This window comes from Protopterus annectens, chromosome 2.part2, assembly GCF_019279795.1.
Source record: "Protopterus annectens isolate FY-2018-M chromosome 2.part2, PAN1.0, whole genome shotgun sequence".
NCBI classification, from domain to species: domain Eukaryota; kingdom Metazoa; phylum Chordata; order Ceratodontiformes; family Protopteridae; genus Protopterus; species Protopterus annectens.
In genome coordinates this window covers 834,340,631-834,361,988 of record NC_056730.1, presented here as the reverse complement: position 1 = coordinate 834,361,988, position 21,358 = coordinate 834,340,631, and positions in this window count along the sequence as shown.

Below are 21,358 nucleotides of genomic sequence, written 5' to 3'. Positions count from 1 at the left end.
GCAAGGTAGGCTGAATGCCTGTGGTGGACAGCAGGAATACACAATTACCATAATAGGTGGAAATAATTGCAGGATGGGCCAAGAAGGAACCAGTGCTTCATTGGAAGTCATGTCACCTTGTTCTGCACAGGCAAATAAGGTAACACGTGATGTATCCTAAGGCTGTCTTGGAGTGCAAACTGGAGATATCCACCAAGGCCAATCACTAGGCCTTACAGATGTGTGTGTATGCAATTCCAGGGACAGCTCACATATTTGCTCTGTAGTGGTGGTCAATAACACCACATACACATATGCCATGGATATAGGCAACTGGCTGCAGACAGTTGAGTAAACATCACCCCCTTTCTCCCCATAGGTACACATGTGCATGGACAGCACCTGCCCCCTCTCCTCATGATCAGGAATGAGGTCTGTAATGCCCTCTCAAAGGCAAAACATAGAGGTCTACATAGGCCTGATACCATTCCTGGCTGCATCCAACATGAACACAGACATGGGCTCTCAGACACATTCTGCAGTGTAGTCAACCACAGCCTGAGCACCGGTGACATCCCATTTGCACAGAGGACAGACAGAAAGTTGATAGACAACAGGTTATGCATTAGCATTAATGTACAGAAGGATACAAGTCTGACACTGAAATGTATGCCATGATGTCATGACAGCAATCCTCAATGACATGGCCGAAAACCGCAATACTCTCCATTTAATATAGTAATATAATATTAATATCCAATAGGCGATAAATAAAAATATACAACTCAAATCCCCAAACCAAGATAGTGTAGTGGTCAGAGTCCCAGCTTTGCATGCAGGTGTATGTGGTTCGAATAATACAACAAGCAATCCAAATTCACATGGGAAAGCAATGTTAAAAGTGCTATGTTCATATTAAAATATGTGGTAAGTTATTTTTGTCACTCAGGGTAGTGTAGCTGGTATAAAATGGATGTGTGAATGCATATGACATGTGAAAACACCCATGTATACACGTGTCCCATACAGTATAGTTACATTCCTTGCTACTATAATGAAAGCACATACAGCCATGTCATGTAGGGGAAATCATATACACTTACTAAATGAAGTCATTAGTGTGGTATATTATGAGAAAGAACTATGGACAATGGTTAGCAATGCTTAGCTATACTTAGCAGGTTTAACAACACATTTATGTTGTCCTCACCTCTCTCTCTCTCTCTCTCTCTGGGGTTTGAATGTCCAAATTCACCTCCAAAGTCTGTACAAATGCACAGCTGTTGCTGTATAAGAAATGGACAGCTCTAGACCTTCTGTACACCCATCCTGCACATCCATAGCTAACTTCCATATTGTTCTTCCCTCTGTGCTCCCCTTCTCCACCTCTTTCCTATCACCCCTTTCTCTTTCCTTTTAAAGAATTAGTGTGGGTGTAAGCATCAGTAAGAGCAACAAAATTACCAGCCCTGCCAGGTCTTGAACCCAAGTCCCTGTACACCATAAATGCATGGATCTTGCCATACCCAACAGAACCAAGACACTCTCCTTCAAAAAAAGGAAGCCAATCTGGTGGTCTCCTGCTGTAAACAAACTCCACAACAGAAGGAGGAAACTGATGCGGAATAAGGTGAAGTCCCAAGACTGGAAAAACTCCCTTATCAGCCTCAACAAAAAGTTGAGATCTCTCATCAAATCCTCTAAAGCTAGCTATGAAAACAGAATTGCAGCAGATAGTAAAGACAACCACAAGGCCTTCTATAGTTATGTAAAGAATCTCCATGGCAATACCCAGATGTGCTCTGAGCTACTGCACAATGGTAACTCCTATAGTGAGCCAACAGATATTGCCAATATACTGGCCAACAGATTCAGTGCCAACTTTACCCCCCCAAGGGACCAGTCACAATACCAGTAGATTGCCAGGCATCCAGTATTACTGCTGCACAGGTTAAAACAGCACTGTCCAAGGCCAAGAATACAGCTTCTATGGGACCTGACAATATCCCTGGCAGTGTTCTACATGAACTACAGAGTGAACTGGCACCTCACCTGTGTGTCCTGTTCAATCACAGCCTCACCCCAGGCTTTGTCCCTACTGAATGGTGCACTGCTACAGTCATCCCTCTCCACAAAGGAGGAGTGACTACAGACTCTGGGAACTATCACCCCATTAGTCTGACAAGTCTGATATGCAAAGCTTTGGAACGCATCATCATGGACCTAATAAACAAGGATATAGGAAATCTCAAAACTCTGGATCCCACACAGTTTGGTTTTGTGAAGGGTAGATCATACCTGCTCAACTTGGTCAACTTCTTTGAGTCACTCACCAGAGATGTGGATGAAGGCAACGTGGTTCATACAGCCTACCTTGATTTGGCCAAGGCCTTTTATACCATTCCCCAGTCAGGAATTATAGAAAAACTCACTAAGCTAGGCATCACCCCCTATATCACTAGGTGGGTTGCAAATTGGCTCATAGGTAGAACCCACAGTGTGAAAGTAGCTGACTCCAAGTCAGACTGCTGACCAGTCATGAGTGGAGTCCCACATGGTTCGTGGGTCCCTCCCTGTTGGTATCTGCTTCACAAGAAGAAGTCCACATGAAGGGACTGGATGAAAAAGTTCTGATGACAATAAGTTTGTTTTTTTTTTTTATTAACCCCCAAGTGATTGACATTCTACAGAAAGGCCTCACTGACCAACAACTGGTGTCAGCATCATGGCCTTAAGCTCAATGCCAAAATATGTGTCCTCATCCCCTTTGGGAAAAACCCAGTTCCCATGAATTACCACATAGATGGTAGTCCACTGAACACAGAAGGTATTATAAGAGATCTGGGAACACAGGTTGACAGTATCCTCTCTTTTGACAAAGTCCTTCAATCTGGCACATCTCATTACTAAGGGTTTTGCATCTAGGAAGAAAGAGGTCATTGTCTACCTCTATTCTTCCCTCATTAGGCCAATCATTGAGTACAATGCCCCATTTGGCATGTACCTCACTAAACACCTGCAACAACTGGAGAGGCTGCAAAAGTACTTCACAAAGAGGATCCTAGGACTTAAACATCTGTCCTATATGGACAAACTAAAAAAACTCCAACTATTCTTTGTCTCATATCGCCTACTTAGAGGTGATCTCTGCTTGACTTACAAAGCCATGTCTGACCCAACTCTGTTAGAAATGCTACATCTGAAGAAATCCCAATATCTCCGCACCATACACTCCAGAGACCTCAACCTCATTACCACAATCAACAGAACATGCTGAAGGGACAGGTTCATAACCCAGAGACTGCCCATGCTATGGAATATACTTCCCATACATGTCAAGCAGAGCACCTCACTGGCTTTCTTCAAGAGAAATCTTGATGAGTGGATGGGAAATAGAAAATTCACCCCAGGGATCATTCCAGTGGCTTTACTCGACAGAGGCTCTAGGAACTAAGGTCAGGTGGCACAATGCCAGGGTAATCTGATGGGCTAGGCTTGTAAAGGCTCCAGGGCCATTAGCCTAGTACACACCTATGAACCTATGATCAGAGCAATGTACCACTACACCACTTGAGCTGTAGAGATTGTTGATACTTTTTCCAACATATGCTTATCTAACAGTAGGGAAAAGATTCCGTACAATCAGTCAGGCCCTGTATTTATACATATACATATGTATATATATATATATATATATACATATGTATATATATATATATATATATATATATATATATATGGAGATGCATATATATGGACAAACATATACATAATATAAATAGTGATACACACATAAAACACACACACGCACACACACACACACACACACACACACACACATATATATATATATGTGTATATATATATATATATATATATATAAAGAAACTATACAGATATAGATAAGAATATATGTATATATATATATATATATATGTATATATATATATATGTATTATATATATACTCATAACATGTAGTGAAGTCATACCTCAGAACCATACCTACCAACCCCTTACGGCAAGAAATCTGGCCCAAGATTGTCCAAATGGGGGGACAATGGGACAAAAATAGGGACATATTGCAAATATCGCTCCTATAAATGTAGAATTTTGCCAGAGTGACAGGGTTTGTTTCAGCATATATGTTATGAAGGATGTGAGTTCTGAAACTGAAATGTATGTCATCATTTACTGTCAGAAATCCTCAGATCCTCACAGTGATTTACCAGGGATATGAAAATAATGGTTTATATTAGAACAGCGAACATTCAAAATTTCGAGTGTTCTAATATCAAACCCTATTAATCGAAAATTTAAAACATCGAACATACAGAACAGCGAATTTTTTCCAAGGGAAAAAATTCACTGTTCCAAAACACATACACACAACACAAGCACACCAAACAAACAGCAATCCACATACATGCACCTAAACTCTTACACCTAACCCTATACTAAACTATACATACACCACTAACTATCCACTTACCTTAACCCAAACCCTAACCCTAAGGTCCATCACTATTGCACAGTCACCTCACCTGCGCCCTAATCCTAACTCACCTACCCCGCTCTAACCCTCACGTCCACACAATCGCACACTTACCTGACCCGCGCCCTAACCGTAACTCACCTAACCCTCCCTAACCCTCACGTTCACACAATCTCACACTTACCTGAACCCGACCCGTAACTTTCCACCACAGCGCTGAAAATACTGAAGCAACAGAAACGGACAACCAAATTCTTTCCATAGGAAAAAATTTGGTTTTCTGTTTCTTCGATATTTTCAGCATTTGCCAAAAACAGGTCGATATTAGAACACTCGAAATTTTGAAAGTTCAGTGTTTTAATATAGACCCGAAAATAATGCTTCTGTGGAATAGACCAGAAATATGAGCAATAAACCTGGACATACTGCAACAATCCAGATAGTCCCGAGGTAGGCTCAGAACCCCTTAGTGCAATAAACCTGGGCCAGGCTGACAATGTGGGGGGAAAAAGCCATGGAAATACGGACATACCTGAAATGCTGGAGTAGATAAGCCCACACAGTTGCTGCAGTAACACTCTCATGTCTGTCCTAAAATATATTGACTGAAATAGCACAAGTCCAAAACTAAATTATATCCCTCTAGTTAGTAACTGAACTCTTCACATCAGCCCACCGATGTATCAGAAATACACAACACTTATAGGTGCTAGGCAAATATCTGGACTTAACATCACATTAGGGAAACTACACTCAGCTGGCAAGCATGTCACCAAGCACTGTCCAAACTACAGTCAGACTGACACAACACTAACCCAAATCTGCTAGAGGGAATTACACATGTACTGGCAAATATATCAGGCACTACAGGGATGTCACAGCACTGAAAAACAGACACCAGTGTGAAAATGCATACCCACAACCAATTCAACTGCAGTCACAGTAACATACCAGTAAGGCAAAAGAACAGTACAGTATAAGGACTGTGTGAACAAAAACATCTCAACATGTTTGTCACTCACACACTACCCTCACATATATTGGCCAAATTCACAGTGTACTATGATGCCTGACTGTGGTATGGGACATGTCTCAGCCTGCTCTTACATACATATACAGCTGATAGACCACCAGAAACAGGAGCAGCATGCAGAGGCAGATAGAAAAGGAGCCATAACACATACATCCATGCCCCTCCCTACACAGACCAGATACAGACAGTACACTGCTACACAATCCTGAAAGTCTGTCAACAATTGTCAGAAATACACAGACCTCTCAACTGTAGAGAGTCACACAGAATGTCCAGGCTTTCCCCTCCTATATAAGGCCTCTTCCACATAACATGTCTGGCAGTCTGATACATCACTAGGATAATGTCAGGAATGTAGGCACTAAATAATCATATACCATACCTATCAACCTCTTACTGCATGACATCTGGACAAAGCCTGACATAATTGTGGGACAGATGCCTAAAAACAGGGGCATATTTGAAATATTGCTGTTATAAAACCGAGAATGCTGCTGTTGTAAAAGGGTTAGTTGTAACATATCTTTTCTGAGGGATATGCGGTCAGAAACACAAATGGATGGTAGTAGTTACTGACTGCAATCCCCAGAGTATGCTACTGAGTTTCCAAAGACAAAAAATGTCTGAGGAACGCACCAAACATAGGAGTCCAAATTCTGGCCATTCTGCGGATAGCCCTACAGGTGAGAGTTATGTCAAACACATAACACTGTCAGAGTTAAAATCACCAAGGAACTCCATGTCCACACAAACCCTGTTAGACTTGCATGAATCCAAATGTATAACAGCAATACTTACTTTCTGCCCCTATGTTTGGAACATTGTCCCCCAGTCTGTTGGCTTCCACAGTTCTGGTTGTAAGAGGTATTTCCAAATACCTTCTGTGATGCTGTTGTTCACACACCTCCATGAAGTACTCCTCACTGGCAAGGAAAGGGCCAATGCTCACATGACGTACTCAATAATAGGAGTGTGTTGCCATGCCATTGGCTATATGAATAACAACACAGCTGTCCTGCATGCACTTATCAAGTGGGGGACATCAATTGGTGCACAGGCCATCAGCTGCTCATGAGCATTACCTACAAAAGGCAAGCTACCTATGCAAAACAAATGTGCACCCTACATCCTTGAGAGAGAGAGAGAGAGAGAGAGAGAGAGAGAGAGGGGGGGGAACAGTGAAAAGAAACATAAAAACCAAGCAGGACATAACCACCTACACTTGAATAAAACAAACAGGTTAGTCAAACAAGTAAGCATGTCATGGACTGCAGTAGGGGGTATGTAAGAATGGGAAATGGGAACTGTAACATATATGTCTCAACAAGACTTGCTGTACTGATATATTGCTGATCAGAACCTATGACCATAGCATCTGGGTCTGTCTGCAGTGCCATAGATCATAGGTGAGGCCTCAGAGTCACCCCAGGAAAGAATGTCTCACATATGACTACTACTGCAGTGTGTTGAACAATACTGACTGTGACAATGCTAGGCCAGCTACTGTGATGTCGTACATATCCATATCTTACTTATGAATATAACTATGATATACTTGGTTGTCTCAGTAATGTGAGAGACCTATACATGGTATTTGCATAGTAAAGTACTGTTGCACATGTGTGTGTTGAACTGCATGTGATATACTGAGCTCATACCATTAAACTCTCCAGTGTTATGCACACTGACCATATGTGTGCCTCATTTTTGTAGTCATTTACTCATACAGTTGTGTTATGTCTGGAAAATATTTGGCAAATCTGTGAAGACTGACATTACAACATCTCCTTTTTCTTCTGGCTGTTCCTGTTAGGGGTTGCCACAGTGGATCATCTGCTGCCATTTCTGCCTGTCTTCTGCATCCTGTTCTGTCACACCAATCACCTGCATGTCTTCTCTCACCACACCATGGAACCTTATCTGAGGCCTCCCTCTTCTCCTCTTACTTGGCAGCTTCATCCTTACCATCATTTTCCCAATATACTCAGCATCCCTCTGCAGCACATGTCCAAAGTGATGTAATCTTGCCTCTCTGGCTTTGTCTCAAAACCTGTACAACATGGTCTGAACCTATCATATACACATTGCTAATCCTGTCCACCCATGCCATGTCCAACTGTGACTCCTGTCTTTTTGTCAATGACACTGTCCCCAACCCATATAACTTAGCTGGTCTCACTATCCTGTTGTAGACCATCCCTTCCACTGTTACTGGTACTCATCTGTCACAAATCAGTACTGACATTCTTCTCCACCCTCTCCATCTTGCCTGTATACTCTTCTTCACCTGGCCTTCACAGTCGCCATTGCTCTGAAATGTTGATCCTAATTTTTTATACTCATCCACCACTGCCAACTCTACTCCCTGCATCCTCAACATTCCACTACCCTCCCTCTCATTCACACACAGATATTCTTTCTTTGTCCTGCTGACCTTCATTCCTCTCCTCTCTAGAGCATAGCTCCACCTATACAGGGTCTTCTAAATCTGTACCCTACTTTCAGTACAGATCACAATGTCATCTGCAAACATCATACTCAATGGGGACTTCTGTATGAACCTGTCCATCACCATTGCAAATAAGAAAGGGCTCACAGCTGATCCCACCTCCACCTTAAATGCATCTGTCACTCCCGCTTCAGATCTCACCACTGTTGGAGCACCCTTGTACATATCCTGTACCACTCTTACATATATCTCTGCCACTCATGACTTCCTCATACAATACCACAACTCCCCTCTAGGCACCCTGTCATATGCTTTCTCTACATCCAGAAAGACACAAATCAACTCCTGACCCTCTCTGTACTACTCCATCAACACTCTCAGAGCAAACATCGCATCTGTAGCGCCCTTACCTGCCATGACATCATACTGCTGACCACTATTTATCATCACCTTCCTTAACCTAGCTTCCTCTTTCCCATGACTTCATGCTGTGACTAATTAATGTTATCCTTCTATAGCTACTACAGCTTTGCACATCAACCTTATTCCTAAAATGGTACACAAACATTTTCTCTCCACTCCACATGCGACCTCTCACTTTCTAAGATATCATTAAACAAGCTGCTGAAAAACACCACTGCCATTTCCCCTAAACCCCTCCATGCTACCACAGTTATGTCATGTGGACCAACAGACTTCCCATTATTCACCCTCTTCATAGCTATCCTTACTTCCTCCTTGGTAAGGAGTTGCACTTCCTGATTCACTATACCCACATCATCCAACCCTGTCTCTCTCATTCTCTTCATTCATCAGCCTCTCAAAGTACTCTGTCCATCTGCTTAACACACTCTCCTCACTTCTGAGTACGTTTCCTTCATTATCCTTTATCACCCTTATCTGCTGCACATCTTTCCTAGCTCAGTCCCTCTGTCTAGCCAACCCGTACAAGTCCCGTCATCCCTCCTTAGTGTCCAACCTGTCATACAAGTTGCATATGCCTCATCCTTAGCCTTTGCCACCTCTCTCTTTGCCATGCACCTAATCTCCTTATACTCCTGTCTACTTTCCTCATTTCTCTGACAATCCCACTCCTTCATCCCCAACCTCTTTCTCTGTATATTGTCCTGTACTTCCTTAGTCCACCAGAAAGTGTCCTTGTACTCCTTCCTCCATCCACATTTCACACCAAGCACCTTTCTAGCTGTCTCCCTTACTAGCTCTGCTGTACTTACCCAGATATTGGGTAAATCATCACTGCCATACACTGCCTGTCTTAACTTTTCCCCGAACTCCACCTCCCACTCCTCCTCTTCTTGATCATCAACATCATCTTAAAAGTTAACAGTCTCTGCTGCCTAACTACACTTTTCCCTGTCACCACTTTACAGTCTCCAATCTCCTTCAAACTGTCCCTCCTACATTGGCTATATTCCACCTGTGTGCATCTCCTCCACTCTTATATGTCACCATATGCTGCTCCCTCTTGTTATAGTATATATTCACCACAACCATGTCCATCCTTTTTGCAAAATCCACTATCATCTCACCATCTACACTCCTTTTCTTAACACCATACATACCCATCCCTTCCTCATCCTCTCTGTTCCCTTCACCAACATGGCGATCGAAATCTGCTGCAATCACCACTCTCTCACCCTTGAGTACAGTCATCACCCCATCATCCAACTGATTTCACCTTTCTCATTCTCATCCACCGCACAAGCAACTTGCGTAGCATATGCACTAAAAACATTCATCATTACACCATCCATTTTCAGATTCATAAACATCACTCTATCAGACACTCATATCATCCTCCAAAAACACCCTTGGCATAGTGTTCCATCAGGGATAACTCCTGCCCACTTTCCCCTCTCATCCACACCATGATAGCACAATTGTGACAGCAAGAGTGTGAATATAGTGTTCCATACTGACATAGAACAGAAATTTATATCAGGTATTACCTGTGCACATGTCAATATGAGTAGGTGTATCTGGCCACCTCATAACAACAGACATGGGATGCAAAATGCCAGTTAAATAAGCTGTACATGTTGTACACGTGTGTAATATTAGTTACTGTGCATCCAGCAGAGTGACATTTCTACAGCTACTGGTTGTTGCATTGCCCTGACACAGCCATGGGTACTACAATAAGCATGAATATCTGTTTGAAATTGGAGAGGTGTCCAGCTGTGTTATGACTGTGTGTCCATGCCTACTACAAACAGCTATATGAACATCGACATAGCTGTATGGACTCAGCAATACCTTACTCGTAAAACCTGCCTCCACCAAAGTAGAGTAATCCCTTTTGCTGGACAGCAGCAATACACAAACCACAGACTTGGTCCCTATAGTGGCTGTACAGAGAAAATTAGGAGCTGACACCAACTTAGCATCAAGTCAGCCCTTGTCTGATCAAGCATATAAGGTCACAGGTGGAGTATTGTAAGGCTAGCTATGAGTACAAATTGGATACATCCACCAAGGCCAATCACAAGGCCATCTTCACATATGTCTGCAATCTCAGAGGCAACAAACCAACCCACCTTGTAATGGTGGTCAATTAGACTGTATACACACACAACATAGCTACAGCCAACCTGCTGCAGATAGGTTTAGGGCAAACATCACCCCCTGGCACATCATCACTATAGGTGGATATGCACAGCACCCACACCCCTCCCCTCATCTCCTGTGAGCAGGTACATATTGCCTACTGAAAGGCAACAAATGTAAGTATCCATGGGACCTGATAACATACCTGTCCACACCCTACATGAACTCAGGCATGTGCTCCCAGCTCTATTACACACTGTAGTCACACCAAGCCTTGGCACCATCCACACCCCATCCACACTGAGGATGGCCAATGTCATCCCTCTACACAGGCATGAATGAGGAATTTAGGATTATGAAATTAACTAGCCCTCATTGTGGGAAATATGACACATCAGGACCAGCAGTGCACTGCAAGCAGATACAGTGCTGATAGATTACAGGGGTATGTTGTGGTTGTGAGTGGTGGCTACTGGTATTCAATGTAGCTGTGCAGGTTCTGTAAATACTGTTGCCAAATGTATGAGGTTCTGTGGTGTGTTTCCCTTTATATGTCTTCCAGGTGCAATGTCGCATCAGCAAAGATCTAATTTCTCAGTGGCTGAGACAAATATAATCATAGAAGTCATACTACAGAACCATGCCATAATATTTGGCCAGAGCCAGCAACATCTGTGGGAGAGGACCAGCCTGTGGGATGACCTAGTCCACAGGGTAAATGATGTCAGCCCAGACGCACATACATATGAGCAGGTCCGGCATTGTGCAACTGACCTCATACGCCATGCCCGGCAAAGGGCTGCTGCAGTGGCCAGGGACCACACAGGCACAGGTGGGGGCCCAGATATGCAGCCCAAACTGACACCCACTGAGGAGCTTCTCGGCAACATTGGGCCACTCATCCCAGTACAACATCAGGGTACAGACTCCCCACATGCTGGAGGTAGGTGGCACCCAGACAATGGATGAGGAGTGTGCAGGTAAGGCCCCAGTGGAGATTACTAGACTAGTGTAGCAGACATACTTGTATTTGTAGAGTATCTACGTGCATGTGTCAGGTCAGATTGCAGTTGTGGATGGAGTTTTCTAATGCACAGAAGTGCACATCTACTGTGAAGGACAACACATTGTGTAGTATTGGGGGTTGTACTGTAAATGTGCAGACATGCTGCATCCATCCTGTACCAATGCCACATGTGAGTCTGCTGACAATACTTTTCTCCCACAACTATCTAGGTCCATCTGGTCAGCATGTGGGATGGCAGCCTGAAGCTGGGGAGTATGGAATTGTTCTGTTGTGTTTTGCCAATATGCCAGGCATGTGAAGACCATGCAATGTACCATGCACAAAACTATGCATAAAACTGTCACTCATAGCCATATTGCTTTATGTGCATGTTCACTTGTGGTGGGGTTAACTTCATTGCATCACAGTGGTCACCACAGGGGCCTATCTGAAGAGAATGTAACATCCCTGTAGCATACCTCACAACCTGTCAGTGCAAGACTTCTGGACAGAGACCAACAAAATGGGGGGACAAATGGCCTAAGGTAGGGACATGTGTGAAACATTACTCTCATACAGTGGATATAAACAGTGTACACACCCCTGTTAAGATGCCAGGTGTTTGTGATATATATACAAATTGAGACCACAATATGTCAGTCCACACCTTTTCCAACCTGTAATGTGACCTATGACATGTACAATTCAGTTGTAACACCAATCAATCTGTTGGCCACCAAATATGGAGTATACAAACCATACAATAACCTGGATGCATATGTGTGCACACCCTTCAAATAATATTTTATTACAGCAGCTTGTGATTTACTGACAACATTCAGTCTGCTTGGGTACACACCTGCCATGAAGTAAAGGCACTTTGAGTAACACCAAATAACAGTCTGCTGTCTAAGTAGGATATTCATGACATTTGCTCAGTTGCCTACAACAGCAACAGCTATGCTTGCAGACAGCTTATAAAGCAGCAGAGGGATCTCATATTTGAAAGGCATCTGTCAAGAGCAGGGTATGACAACATTACCACAGCATTGCATACACCATGGAACACAGTGGAGAAAGTTGTCAAAAGGTGGATTGAATATGTGACAACAGTGCTGTTGAAAACAACCTGACGTCCCTCCAAAAATGATGACAAGACATGTCAAAATCTGGTCAGGGAGGCTGCCAGGAGACATACAGCAACACTAAGGGAGCTGCAGGACCTGCAGGAATTTTTTGCAAGTACTGGTGTTGTGTACTACACGTGAGAACACTCTCTGTATTCCGCATATGTCTGGCCTATGGGGTAGGGTCAGAAGATGGAAGCCTTTCCCCATACCAAAAAACATCCAGGGGTGGATACAATTTGCAAAACAGCACATCAAGTCTCCCAAAGGCATGTGGGAAAATGTGTTATGGTGTAATGAGACTATGGATTGACCTCACAGCCACAATACCAAAAGGTATATGTGGTGCACAAGCAACACCCCCTCAACCTGAGCACCAACATCCCCATGGTGAATCACGGTGGTGGCACTGGCCTGCTCTGGGGATGTTGTTCCAAAGCCAGAACTGGACCTGTAGTCACAATGGTGTTAATTCAGAACAGTTCTAAATAACATCCATGTCTGGCCAAAATCGACCAGGTATCTGCAAGAACACTGAGGATGGTGAGGGGTGTCAGCCTTCAACATGACAAAGACCCGAAACATATACCCAAAGCTATCTAAGAAAGGATCCACCTGAACACACTAATGGTTATGGATTGGCCCAGCCAGAGCCTAGCCCTACACCAGACAGACATTCCCTAGTGTGACCTGATGAGGGCTGTGCCCCCCACACCCGCTACTTAAATATACCAACATGGAGATCGCACTACAGTGCTGAAAATTGCAAAGTAACAAAAGCGGCCAAGCAAATTTTTCCCAGGGAAAGAATTCACTGAAAAGCTGCTTCACTATTTTGCCATTTTGTTCTTTTAGGTTCGATCAAGATGCATTCGACAAAGTGTGTCTGAGATAATGCAATAAGAACCCATAAAGAAGGGGGGGTTGCTGTCCACATCACAATGGAGCAGGCCATGTGCATGTGATCCTGTCCAGTCCCATCAGTGACATAGATCCAGCAGAGAGCAGACACCATCAGGAAGCAGTACTTCATTTGGACTTGGGCCTGGTGGTGCCACTTATACCCATGGCAGGACCAGTTCCCGTGTCCATGGCTGGAGATGGTGAACTGGACACCCTGCCATATATGATCCACAGCTGTCCAACATACCCCTGTGTAGGGCAGCCACATGGCTTGACTGTGTGCATACATACACACATACATCTGTATCACAGGCAGGTCACCTCCAGACACACACAGCACTGTATGGTCACAGTATTGTTTATACTAACATTAAGAAATGTATTTTCTTTGTTATTGATCGTGTGACACCTAACACTAGAGGGTGGATGATAGACTCCTAGTTGAAAGCAAGGAATATAAGTGTCAACTAAGGTTAAATGCCACACATACACCTGGATTAAATTATGGTATTTCTTTTATGTCAGTTCTGAAACAGAGATCATATGTAGTTTAGGGAAACCCAGGTCTTTTGGTTCCAGGGCTTAGAGTTTCCTTTATTGTTCCTGGATGATTGGGGTTTTTAATAAATTCTTAAACAACAAATAAACCAATGAATTTACTTATACTTACATATATTAGACCCAAGGTCTTATACACTTTTACACATATTTTTTATATATGTTCTGTAATTAAAAATTTAAAAATGCGTATGAATGATGTATGCATTAATTTATTAGTGTGTTTTTATATTTTAAAATACATGTATAACATGGTTTGCTTGCATTATGATGTTTTTAATAGTTCCATTTTGATTGGTTCACTTTGATGTATTGGGCTATTTAAATTAAGGTCTATGCTTGTTCCAATGACTCTGAAGAAGCCACATTGGTGGTGAAAGCGCTTAGTTATTGGATTGGATTCATCTGCCATTAACGTTATTGTGACCTGACCGGTTGTTGGGACGTTTTGTTCACTTCTTGTTTTTTTTTGCATTGGGTTTTGCATTTGATTGTGCTTTGCAACTTGTTCCCACTTTATGCAGGACACTTTGACCATTGACGGATTTATGGAGGCTGCTATCGTGGAACTTACCTCTTCAGTGCAGAGATTAACTGCACTACTCACCCGGGAGGAAGCCGGGGTGCATTCTATTCCTACATTAACCAGTACATAAGCTGAATTCTTCACCCTGCACTCTCTGGTGTTGGAAGAAACCAACTACCCAAGAGCAGGAACATCTTGAGACTTACCACGAGGCTGCAACATCAAAGAATGGCTTCATAAGCTGGAGCTTAACTTTTCAGAACCTTTAGGGAGGGCGGAGGACAGGCCCACATTGAACAGACAACTTAATCATTTTGAAGGCGTCTGTAAGAAATTAAGAGCCTTAAAATATGATAATGCATTCCTCAGTAAATCCTTGGTGCTTAAGCAAGTGCCAAAGGGCTTGAGGATTTGGAAACTGCCATTTGGAATTGAAAAAGATACGGGCGCGTATGGGGAACTCATCGAGCTCATCAAAGACCTGGATTGGAACTTTTGAAAATCATAATCAGAAACAATCAAAGAAAGTTGGCTGATTTGGAGAAGGAAATAACTTGTTTAAATGCAAACATTGTCAGTGACTTACTGTTTACGGAATACTGAGAATTACAAAAAATTGTTGAGAAATTTGGATGATTTTGTCAAAAACAATGCTAAAGTTAAATGCAAAAAACTAGCTAGGGACCAAACAGAATACAAGAACAATTGTGTTTACCCTTTAGGGGACACAAGGGTTAACCCAAACCATAGTAATGACAATGGACTTAACAGCAATAGAGACATTAATAGTGACATTTGCTATGACAATAGAGATGATTTTTTTAGATCAGCAACCTCCGTTGAGGAGGTCGGAAAGGTTAAGGAACAAAAAGGATGGGGAGGTCGTGGAATCAACACAATGGATACAACCAACACAGGAACTTTTACCACAGGTGGTATCAACCTCCAAGGAACAGACATTAACAGGCTGTAGTCTATGTAGTGTTTTGTATGACACATTGGATTTTATTTCTCTTGATAAGCTTGATAATGCAGATGAAGTAGTGTTGGTTGATTTTAGTGACTGTTCTGGAGGAATGGTTTGTGATGTGAGAAGTAATAATGGTTTCAACATTTATAATTTTAGTAACCTTGATATTAATGAGTCTCATTTTAAACTGCTTAGCAAAGGAACCATATTTGTGCCAAACTTTAAATTAGATGTGGCTGATGTACTGACTAGTCTGAGATTACATACCAGACACTTGAATCTTAGAATGTATTTCTGCGAACATAAATCTAGTTAGTAATTGCAATGTAACTTTAAAGAGTAAAAGTTTATTCATCCCCCCAAACAGTAGGGATGTTATGTTATTTGAAAAGATTTGTGAAAGGGAATTTAGGACGGTATTACAATGCAACAAAAACATTGAAAACCAATTTAACCTGTGTTTTGATGAGAGACAAGCCTTGATTGACCTGGAAAAAAATAAAGAAGTAAGAATTATGAAGCCGGATAAGGGTGGGGGTGTCGTGATTATGAGTCACATTGATTATGTGTCCAGAATGCACGACATCCTCAATGACACAACAACATACAAGAGGGTCTCCAAGTGTGAAGTCAACAGGGAGTACACGGGAATCGATCTTTATTTACTTGATGCACTATACCAGGGAACGTTTGATGAAAACGAAATCAACTTTTTGAGGGTGACACATCCTATTGTTCCTGTCATCTTTGGGATTCCTAAAATCCACAAAGATGCTAATAACCCACCATTTAGACCCACTGTGGCAGCCAGGGGCTCCAAGATGGAACCTCTGGCAACCTTTGTGGATGTAGCGACCAAGCGTGTGGTCTCTGGTATTCAACATATACTAAGAGACTCATGACATTGCCTGGAATGTTTGACCCCTGTTTAATACCTCTGATCAATATTCTTTCCTCACCATTGATGTAGTTAACTTTTTCACAGTCATCCCTCATGAGATCGGGCTGGCTTATTTCAGGGAGGTTTTGCTTGTAAATGACAACCTTGACAAATCCAAAATTAATGCACTGCTAGAACTTATGGAAATTGTTCTGAAAAACAACTACATCAGTTTTGAGGGTGAACTGTTTCATCAAGTTGCTGGAGTAGCTATGGGCACTAAATGCACCCCTGTGTACACCAATTTAGTGTTGTTACATTGGGAAGAATTGTATATTTTTCCCCACTGATTTTATGGATAAGATTTTGCTATATAACCACTTCTTGGATGATATTTTGATCCTGTGGAAAGGAAGTGAACATGAAGCCAAAAGCTTTGTAGAGTATTTGAACCACACTACTACTTTTTTTCAATTTACTAACTCTTGGCATGCTTCCAAAATAGATTTTTTGGACATTCACTTGACGAACACTGACATAGGGTTACACAGTAATATATATTGGAAAGAAACACATTCCAACTCCCTTTTACACTTCAACAGCTGCCACCCTTTCTACCAGAGGAAAAGCATTGTTAAGGGGCAGATGGTGAGGCTGTCAAGGTTAGTCAGTGACAACTTAATTTTTAAACAGGAAATATTTAATTTAGTGGGGATGTTTTTGGAGAGAGGGTACCCACTAAAACTCCTTTTCAGTACAAGATGAGAGGTCATGCACAAAAGATCTATGTCTTTTGCCCCCATTTTGATACCTGGTATAAACACAACAGTTGATAAAAAGTCCAACTCCAACGCATTTATTTTAAAATACAGTGCATTGCGTACCTCTCTTATTGATGTACTCCAAAAAAAATTGGGAGTTATGTTTTGATGAACACAGTAAAGGAATACTGGGAATTCAACCTAAGGTTGTTTTCAGTAGGGGCAAATATATATATATATATATATATATATATATATATATATATATATATATATATACTGGAAAACAACAATCACAAATGGCTTAAATCCTTATTTAATTATTGTGACCTGACCTGTGGTTGGGACTTTTTGTTCACTTTTTGTTTTTTTGCTTGTTGGGTTTTGCGTTTGATTGTGCACGTCAACCGTATGGCCAAGCCTAGGTCTCTGGCAAACCCACACCCTGTGCATATAATGGTACCTTTGCCACATCCCTGTAATCCATACTATCGATACAGGGACATGCTAATATGGTACTGATGCACAGGGTGAATATAGTACAGTGTAGCTATGTAATACTATGTAAGGTGCTGTCTGCTGATATTTGTTATAAGTACACATACAGGTGTATGTACCTTATTAGCCAGGCTGCATTATTGCTGTTAGTACCACTGAATGAATGTAGTCTGACATGCTGTATTCTGTTTGTGTTTCAGGTGTATGTGTGTCTGCAGGCTGTGGCCCTGCAGACATTCCCAAGAGGGAGTGTGGCAGAGTGGGAATACACCAACCATGTCATAGGTAAGGTATAGCTTTATATGTACATGTACCAGGTGTGTATGCATGCAACAGTGTGTGAGGGACACTGTTGTCAGACAGTGTGACCTTGCATACATACCCCTTGTCATAGACAGATAACCTTCAGACATGTCAACTCAATGTTGTGTAGTACCACAGGCTCATACATACAGAACAGGTTACTGCAGTACTGTCAGCAGGTCCCTCACAAGCATAGCCATTACATTAATTGCAAGAGATTTACCTGTCAACACTTGTTGGCCATGCCATTTCTTTCCCATACACTCAACTCTGATGCAGTTGATGACAGCATGCATGATACTGTGTATGACAGGTTTGTGGTATGTATTCCTGAGTTCACCGGGTGGAACAGGGAGACAAAATAGTATAAGCTTTCATACACACAGTAAGGACTGATGCAGGGGATGTGCACACAGTAACATAAACACAGTTGGCAGCAGACAGATTAGTAAACCTACATTTCCACCCTGATGTACTGTACTACTACATACACATGAAATGTCCCACATAGATTATATGCATGGGACATAACACACTACCTGTTACAACATGTAATGTTCTGAATGCCTTCATGGATGGTGAGATAACCCACCAGAAATAGGATGTGGAGTCATGTTTTGCTCCTACAAGCCTGGACAAGTGATAATGTAGCATATGTATCAGCATGACATTTCATTCAGGTATGATGCCTGATGCTGGCATGTGTGTCACTACACTGACTGTGGCCGATTTGGTAACATCACATACATGGGCATTGTTAAGGGACACAGACCACGTATACCTATATAATATTCCATAGACATCTGTACAGAGAACTGGTATAGTGTACACAATGGTTTAACATGCTGCATGTGAGGCAGATACTGTTACCATGCTGTATAAAGTAATGCCATTGAGAGGTGGTAAACAGGTGTGGATGGTACACAAATCAAAATGGTATCAACTAAACAGGATATGATCTTCATCCAAAGACACACACAAGCACACAGTTGCCAGTAGTGAGATTAGAACCCCTACCTATCTAGTTATTTCCACTATAGTGCTATGCAATTATCAGATGTGCCACAAAGCTTATATAATTTAACCCAGTCCCAAGGTACTTCTAAGGTGAATGATATCAGCAGGCCCAGTAAAGTAGGGTGATGGGAAGTTTACAGGGTGGTACATAACTCAAAATGGTGTAACACACACAGTATATGACTCTCACACAAACAGTTGCCAGTAATGAAATTAGAACCCCTACCTATCTAGTTATTGTTACTATACTTTTACACAGTTATCAGGTGAGCCACAGAGTTTAGATAACTTCACTCAGTCCCAAGGTACTTCTAAGGTGAATGACATCAGTAGGCCTTGTAAAGTAGGGTGATGGGAAGTCAACAGGGTGGTACACAACTCAAAATGGTATAATACACACAGTATATGCTTCTCACAAAAACACACACAAACAATTGCCAGTAGCGAGATTTGAACCCCTATGTATTTCGTTATTTCTACTATAGTGTTATGCAGTTATTAGATATGCCATGGAGCTTACACAATTTCATATCATCCCAAAGTACTTCTAAGGTGAATGACATCAGTAGGCCTAGTAAAATAGGATGATGGGAAGTTTACAGGGTGGTGCACAACTCAAAATGGTAGAACACACACCCAGTATATGATTCTCACACAAACTTGCCAGTAGTGAGATTAGAACCCCTACCTATCTAGTTATTTATACTATAGTGTTACACAGTTATCAGACAGACCACATAACTTACATATTTTCACCTAGTCCCAAGGTACTTCTAAAGTGAATGATACCAGCAGTCCTAGTAAAGTAGGATGATGGGAAGTTTACAGGGTGGTACACAACTGAAAATGGTATAACACACACAGTATATGATTCCCACACAAGCACACACAGACACACACACACTTGCCAGTATTGAGATTAGAACCCCTGCCTATCTAGTTATTTGTACTATAGTATTAGGCAGTTATTGCATGTGCTACAGAGCTTACTGAGCTGACAATTGGCCAAAGGTGCTGATAACTGCACAGCTGAGGTAAACTGTTACAGGTGTCAGAAAGTCTGCCTTCAGTTTTTCCCTTAGATCTTGCTAGTTCTTTCTCTCCTCCACTTCAAATAGTCTAATACTTTTGCACTTCAATAGGTTCTTTTATCAATTATTCTAGCACACCTTAGAGCCATCAGCAGTAGTCATTCTTCACGAAATTAGTGCCAGTACTTAGTAGTTATGACTACCCCTTCTGGCATGATTAAAGTGCAGTTCTCTGTGCTTTTGCCCATTAACCTGGTGCACTTGGCCATTCTGAGGCACTGTTGCAACTGCCTCATGTACACAGACAACCATCTCCTCTAAACTCCCAACACTCAGACTTGTGAGAGATACCCCTATATCACTGAATTGGAAGATATGCACTCTCCAGCGAAGACTGGACTAGCTGATCAACAAGAGAAGGGTCAACACCTGCAACACACCACATGGAACACATACCCCTCCAGAACACCCATTCTCACAGCTCTGACATACAAACAATAACCACACACCCACCTTCACAGAGGCACTCAATAGACATTAACCCAAACAGCGGAGACCATCAAGACAGACATCCACTCAACCAACACAACACAGCACAAACTACAGGACACATATCTCACCTACACAGTCTGCCTCTCAACCTAAGCCCCAAAGGCCAACCAACTTGCCTGATACAGTAATCATAGATGAATCAATAGTGAGGCACACATATTTTCTACTCAATAGGCTGAACATGTAGGAGATAACAGTCAGCTGTCTATCAGGTGCCAGAATCCAACACATAACACACCCAGTCAGGTCACTCCACAACAACTACAAGTATCACTCTGTCATTGTCCATGTGTATTTAAATGACCTGAGATGCACCTCCATGGATTATATGAAAAGAGACATAGTGGAGCTCTCAGATTATGTGGGCCAGGCAGATATGACAGTAGCCCTGAGCAGTATACTACTGTCACCCAGAATGATACTGCAGTACAGACAACAAATGATTGACTTCAGCAATTGGCTTAAGTATCTGCTGTCACTCTTATGGCATCCAGTATCTGTCTGCTTGGGATGACATGATTGACAGACTGCGATGGCTTGCCAGAGATGGCCTGCATCTGTCACCCCTGGGTTTCCAGGTACTGGCTAAGTGTCTTGCCACCTCTATAGTGCCTTTTTAGGCAGTGTTCCAAATCAAATTATCACTATAACAGCTATACATATATGCAATCTGAGGGTCATACTGCTCAACACTAGACATCTA